At 42.5% G+C, this 6000-nt stretch overlaps 1 protein-coding gene across 2 annotated transcripts in view; it reads right to left on the minus strand.

The window, feature by feature from the left end:
• The window catches only part of LOC111537415 (keratin-associated protein 17-1), a 26958-nt gene extending 21800 nt beyond the window's left edge, over positions 1–5158 (minus strand). Inside the window, exons 1-2 of one of the 2 annotated variants that reach the window (XM_023204152.2) lie at positions 4865–5158; positions 3701–4481 (exon numbers count right to left, since the gene is read on the minus strand). The gene's annotated coding sequence lies outside the window, so the exon portion shown is untranslated. Of the gene's footprint in view, positions 1–3700; positions 4486–4864 lie in introns of both variants that reach the window. The other variant, XM_031934336.1, reaches the window with a different exon arrangement.
• Between the last annotated feature and the right edge of the window lie 842 nt (positions 5159–6000).

The raw sequence follows: 6000 nt of genomic DNA on the forward strand, positions 1-6000 counted from the left end.
TGTTTTCATGTGCCTCCAGATTTATTAGCATTGAAACCCATATTTTTAGTACCATGTAAACCTTAAGTTGCTTATCTATTCTTAGAAGCATTTACACCAGCAGTCCCCAACCTTTTTGGCACCAGAGACCAGTTTCGTGGAAAACAACTTTCCCATGGGCCAAGGAGAGGGGAAGGGATGATTTGGGGCTGATTCAAGCCCATTACATTTATTGTGCACTTTATTTCTACTATTAATACATTGTAATATACAATGAAAAAATTATGCAATTCACCATCATGTAGGATCAGTGGGAGCCTTGAGCTTGTTTTCCTGTATCTACATGATCCCATCTGGGGGTGATGGGAGACAGTGACAGATCATCAGGCATTAGATTCACATGGCAAACTCTCAAGTTTCCCATCAGCAAGAAGCTAGGAGGAGAGAAGCAAGAGGCCCTCTTCCCTCTCTCCTTACTTGAAGGAGAGAGGAAAGAAGCCCTCTCGGCTAGCCCTGAAGGCAAACGTATGCAATACTTTAGAGTTACTAACATCAGAGTGGTGTAAGGACTGGAAAAGATGATCCATGTTGAATCCACACTCCCTCCGGTTCCCAGTCTCCTATTTCCAGGAAATGCTGTCCAGGCCCTTCCCAGGCCTGCGTTTTGTTTGGGCTACACATGCCACCATAAACTCCATCACCTGCCATCTTGGAACTCTCTCTCCACAAATCCCTTTTCTCTTTCTACTTTTATTTGCAAAATTTCCGACAAAGAAAATATCATTGGAAGACATTCTCAATAAAAATCAAGGATGTGTATTTGAAAAAGGAAAGTCCATCCTGGGCAGCAAAATATCCTAAGACAATGAATCCGCTTGACAGATATCTTAGAGAAACGAACTGACCCAAATGTGGTCCCTGTTGGTAACATACACGTGTTTTATTGATGCTTCTATGGTTAATAGCATCGCCATGCTCCCCTTGAGACATGGTGCATCCCAGTCCATCAGAGAGGGGGAAATACTCATTGTTTAAACCTTGTATAGTGCTTCCAGGAGAGCCTTAAATTATTGTAACAAAGCAGTTAGGTTTTTTATAAAGTGACCTTTGACTCCCCCGACCTTATCCTTATCATAGGAAGTATGAAAATCACAATACCTTTACACAAATACCTTATTGGAGGGATCTGGACAAATGTCATTTGCCATCACTTAAAAGGACATACATTTAATATACATTAATGCATAAATTTCATATGTATGTCCTTCTAGCATTTTATGGCTTTGTAAATGTATATGCAAGTCTACGTTTTTTTTAAATACAAACATAAATGTGAACTGGCATTTTTCAATCAACTTCTTTAATTGGATATGCAATTTGTGTGAGTTTGATAGAACTCGTTGGTCCAACCAAAGAAGTTCACTGTTTTAGCAGGTCTTCACTTGTGATCAGTCACAGCTTAACCTAATGATCACTAAAGGGAAAAAAGAAAAAATAACCGCTTTGTGCCTGGGACTGTGGTGTCCTGGGCCAAACACAAGACGTTACAGGTTACTCAGCCTATTCTAAGCATCATAAGTTTCCACCAGATAAACAGCAATGCCATGAAGACTTCAAGGTTTAACACCCAGGATTACCACAATTATTAATGGCTGAAATAAAGAGATTAGCCTTTGCTTTTCCATCCAATTCTTTTGCATTTTGTTTTCTTTTAATAGCAATAAAATACTTTAAAACAAACAGCTAGTCAAAAAAATAAAGAACAGAGAAAATATATTTTAAAACTTGTGCTTTCCTACCTAGAATCTGTGGCTGTTAATATTTTTTCATATTTGCTCTAAGTGGGTTTAAAATCAAGAAATACAGCATTGAGAACTTCCTTGACTTTCACATCCATTCTCATTCCAATCTCTTCTTCCCAGAGACAAACACAATTATACATTTGATATGTATGTCCTTCTAGCATTTTATGGTTTTGTAAACGTATACACAAGTCTAAGTTCTTTAAAAATATTAACATAAACAATGAACTGGTATTTTTCAATCAACTCCTCTAATTGGATATACAATTAGTGTGAATTTGAGAGAACTTGTTGGTCCATACAAGAAGTTCACTTTTTCACCAGGTCTTTACTTGTGATCAGTTATAGCTTAACCTAATGATCACTAAAGGGGTAAAAAAGAAAAAATTTAGACACATCCTGACTCTCTCAATTATAATCCAAAACTTTCTAGAATGGATGCCTCACATGGTTACATTTGACCACCTTTGATTCAACAGCCCCTGAGTTTTATGTCTAGCAAGAGATGCCCAGAGCTCTATGGAAAAGAGGGCAGCAGACCAGACCAAACCTTTGCAGTCTCAGCATATCACAGAGCCACAGGGACGTGACCATGTCAGGCAACTTTCTGGGTTTATACTTAAGCACCTCTGAAAACTGGAAAAACCCTTGGCACAAATGCAATCTTTGTGTAGGCAAACCAGTTTAGTTCTTAGTTTCTGTTTACTGTTGGGCTTGGTTCAAATGTTGCATTCTGTACCCCTGTTCTTGCCACCAAAGTTATTTCACCATGAAGTTTCACATCTAATCCTGAGTGTCATGATTGTTAATCTAAGAATAACATACTGCCTTCAAAAAACAGCATCAAGGTTGAGAGAAGGAAGAATTACTCCCTTCTCATTAGAAAAAAGACAATCCTGTACACACATGTTTACTGCTCTTCTCAGTTGCCTAGGTGCATCTTCTGTTGATAAACAAAAACTTGTTTTGCTGCATGACATTGCTCAAGCAACACCTCTATGCCTCATCTCCTCATCTGCCCTAAATAGGTTATGCATTTCAGGCAGGCAGATTAGTAATTATTTGTTGAGCACCTATTGTGTGCCTACTTTGTGTCTACCATAAAAGTACCACAAGGTTCAATTTTAAAATGTGAAAATTCTTCTAAATTATTTAAACTCTCTGACTCAAGTGCTAATCTAGCAGGGAGAATGGCCGGATGGAGTCCAGGGACGGGGTTTTGAGCCAGCTGCATGGATTGTTCCAGGGCAGCAATATGCAGGTATGAGCTGTGCCAGGCACAAGAGCACCCAGCTGCAGGGTGGGATAGAGACCAGCTTATGTGCTGCTTGCCAAACCAGGCACCTGCAGGCTGCATCCACCCAGAGAGAGAGCCTTTCTCTAAACCATTAGTGGTGCACAGCGGTTACTGTAGACCTGGTTAAGAGGTCAAGAGCAGAAAAAGCTAGAGAGAATGGGGGCAGATATCAGGAGGCACCAAAGGCCAGAACCAGGAAAAGTTAGAGAGAATAGGGGCCAATAATGCCCTGGAGGCACCCAAGGACAGAACCAGAAAAGCTGGATCTACCATTAAATCCAAGGGGTGAACGTGGGGCTAGAAATGGAGACAAAGGCAAGGTAGTGACAGAAACAGGGCGGCAAACAATGACCAAGCAAAAAAACTGACAATTTACTAAATGCCTAAGACAACTGCAATGGACAGTTTGTTTTCTTCTCCTCCTCCTTTCTTCCTCCCTGCCTTTCTTCCTTCCTCACTCACTCTCCCTCCTTCCTCCTCGTGCTCCTCTTTGTCTCCTTTCTCTCTCTGTTTTAGTAACAATCTTAGAGCACAAGTGTAAACCTTCAGTTAAATGGACAGCAGTGAGGCAGACACCGGCTTTTCTAAAATCTTTGACATCCAAATGGGTAACAGAGCTCACCAAAGTTCAGCTGCCCAATTCCAGATGCTCCTCTCTCCATCTCTCACCCATGGAATATTTTCCCTCTCAGAGCCCGCTGAAGTGTCTCTGCACTTCAGTTCATGAAATGCTGCCTTGGGGAACCAATCTAATTGAGCATTTATCAAGAACGGGTTGAAACTCTCTCATCTATGTCCTTTCCCTGCCCCCAGAATGCACCCTTCTTAGAGGCACATCCCTCTGTGATGGTCATACCTGTGCACTACCATGCATGGCCTGTGGTCACTTCCCATGGTGACCCTCCCCCATGTCCCCCTGGCTCTTTGACAATGGACCACACAGTCTCTGCTCTCAGGGTCTTGGTAACCCTCATGTTTCACAGTGGCCAGCAGTCAGCCAGTGTCCACGACCAACCAAGACAAAGTCAGCATGTGCAGGTCTGAAATAATTATTAAAATGAAATACAAATAGGTTAAATTTTACCCAGGCTTTTAATGATATACTTAATTGTTGCTTTCCTGTGTAGAAAATAGGCATAAGTGGCCAGGCGCGGTGGCTCACGCCTGTAATCCCAGCACTTTGGGAGGCCGAGACGGGCAGATCACGAGGTCAGGAGATCGAGACCATCCTGGCTAACACGGCGAAACCCCGTCTCTACTAAAAATACAAAAAATTAGCCAGGCGTGGTGGCAGGCACCTGTAGTTCCACCTACTTGAGAGGCCGAGGCAGGAGAATGGCGTGAACCTGGAGGCAGAGCTTGCCATAAGCCGATATCGCCAGCCTGGGTTACACAGCGAGACTCTGTCTCAAAAAAAAAAAAAGAAAAAAGAAAATAGGCATAAGTGGAAATCAGTTCCCATAAAGTGACTGAAATTCCTATGACTTTGATACCACCAGCTCTGTGCTTTAATCTTTCCATTTGAAAATTCTGATTGTTATAATCAGCGAAAATGCCACCAGTTTCATAATCATAATTAGCCATCTTCCTCCTAACACAGCACGCACACACACCTGCACTCACACACACAAGCAAAGGTGCACAGACCCACACAGATGCATGCAGGCACATCTGAATTCTTTTTTCTCTGATTCTCAGCCTCGAGCTCAGATTCTTCAGTTTCTTGCCCCGTCTGGCCTGTCTTCTACAACCCTCAGTTTGAGAGGACCTGAAACTAGATTCTCACCTGGGTACTGAAGGGCTCGAATGAACAAAACCTTTGACTCTCAAGGCTGTGGAGTCCGTGTCCTGAGCAATAGGAAAGGGGTCAGAATGCAGCGCTGCTAAGGAAGTGAATAGGAACTCCGTTTAACTGGACACCTACGATGTATCTGGTTGGGTTGAGCACCTTTGCAACATAATCTCATTCTACCCTTATTTAAAAGAAAATGAGGTGGTTATTAGTCTCCCATTTTCAGTTTAAGAACCCGCGGCTTTAAAAGCCTAGTAACACACTTCAGGGTGAGATACAGTTAGAGGTTACAAGACTGAAACCAGATTGAAAACTAAAACAGTCACTTTCAAATACATGATTTTTCTGGGGTTTGGTTTCTAGCCTTTCTTTTTGCACCTTTTAACCACTTTTAAAACTTTAAACACACGCACTCACATGTGCCACACCCAAGCCTTAGCTTGTGGGGGTCGTTGACGCTGCAGGAAGTCATCTTGTGTAGATACCATCACATCCAGCCCGCAGCTGAGCACGTGTTTGAATTTCTTTGTAAATATGTCTTTGACTGGGGAGGCTGTACATCTTCCCTAGGGTTTACATTTCAGTCCTGTGCTTGTCCCTACATGTTAAAAAAAAAAAAAAAAAAAGTGAGGGTGAGGGAACGCTACCTCTGCACACCTGCAGCAGGCTCAGCCAGGAGCCCGGCGGGGCCTGGGCCCAACTGCCTGGCGCGTAACTTCATCAAGTTGTTGGTGTGCATTTTGCAATAACAAGGGACAGGCCATGTCATCCTCATATCCTTTTAGAGTTGGAGCCATTCTTGTGACTTTTGGTGCCTGCTTCCAGACTCCCCTGTTTTTGATGAGAAAGGTGAGCAGTCGTTAGATGTCAGTGATTCTTCTTTGAAACATAAAAAAAGACATACCTGACTTGTAACTGTCATCCACTACCCTGAAACTTTAAACGTTAGTGTTCAGTAAACCTATTTTCCATTCAGCTGCCAACACGCTCCTTTTAATAAAAATGTCAATCAAATTAATCCTTTTAACTCTCCCAAGGCTTTCCTCTTCCCTTGAAATGAAATTGGATCCCCCGCAGAGCTGGCGAGCCCCCATGTACCCTGGCCACTGCCCACACATACAGGCCGATTG

Source organism: Piliocolobus tephrosceles, chromosome 16 (assembly GCF_002776525.5).
Source record: "Piliocolobus tephrosceles isolate RC106 chromosome 16, ASM277652v3, whole genome shotgun sequence".
Classification (NCBI taxonomy): Eukaryota; Metazoa; Chordata; class Mammalia; order Primates; family Cercopithecidae; genus Piliocolobus; species Piliocolobus tephrosceles.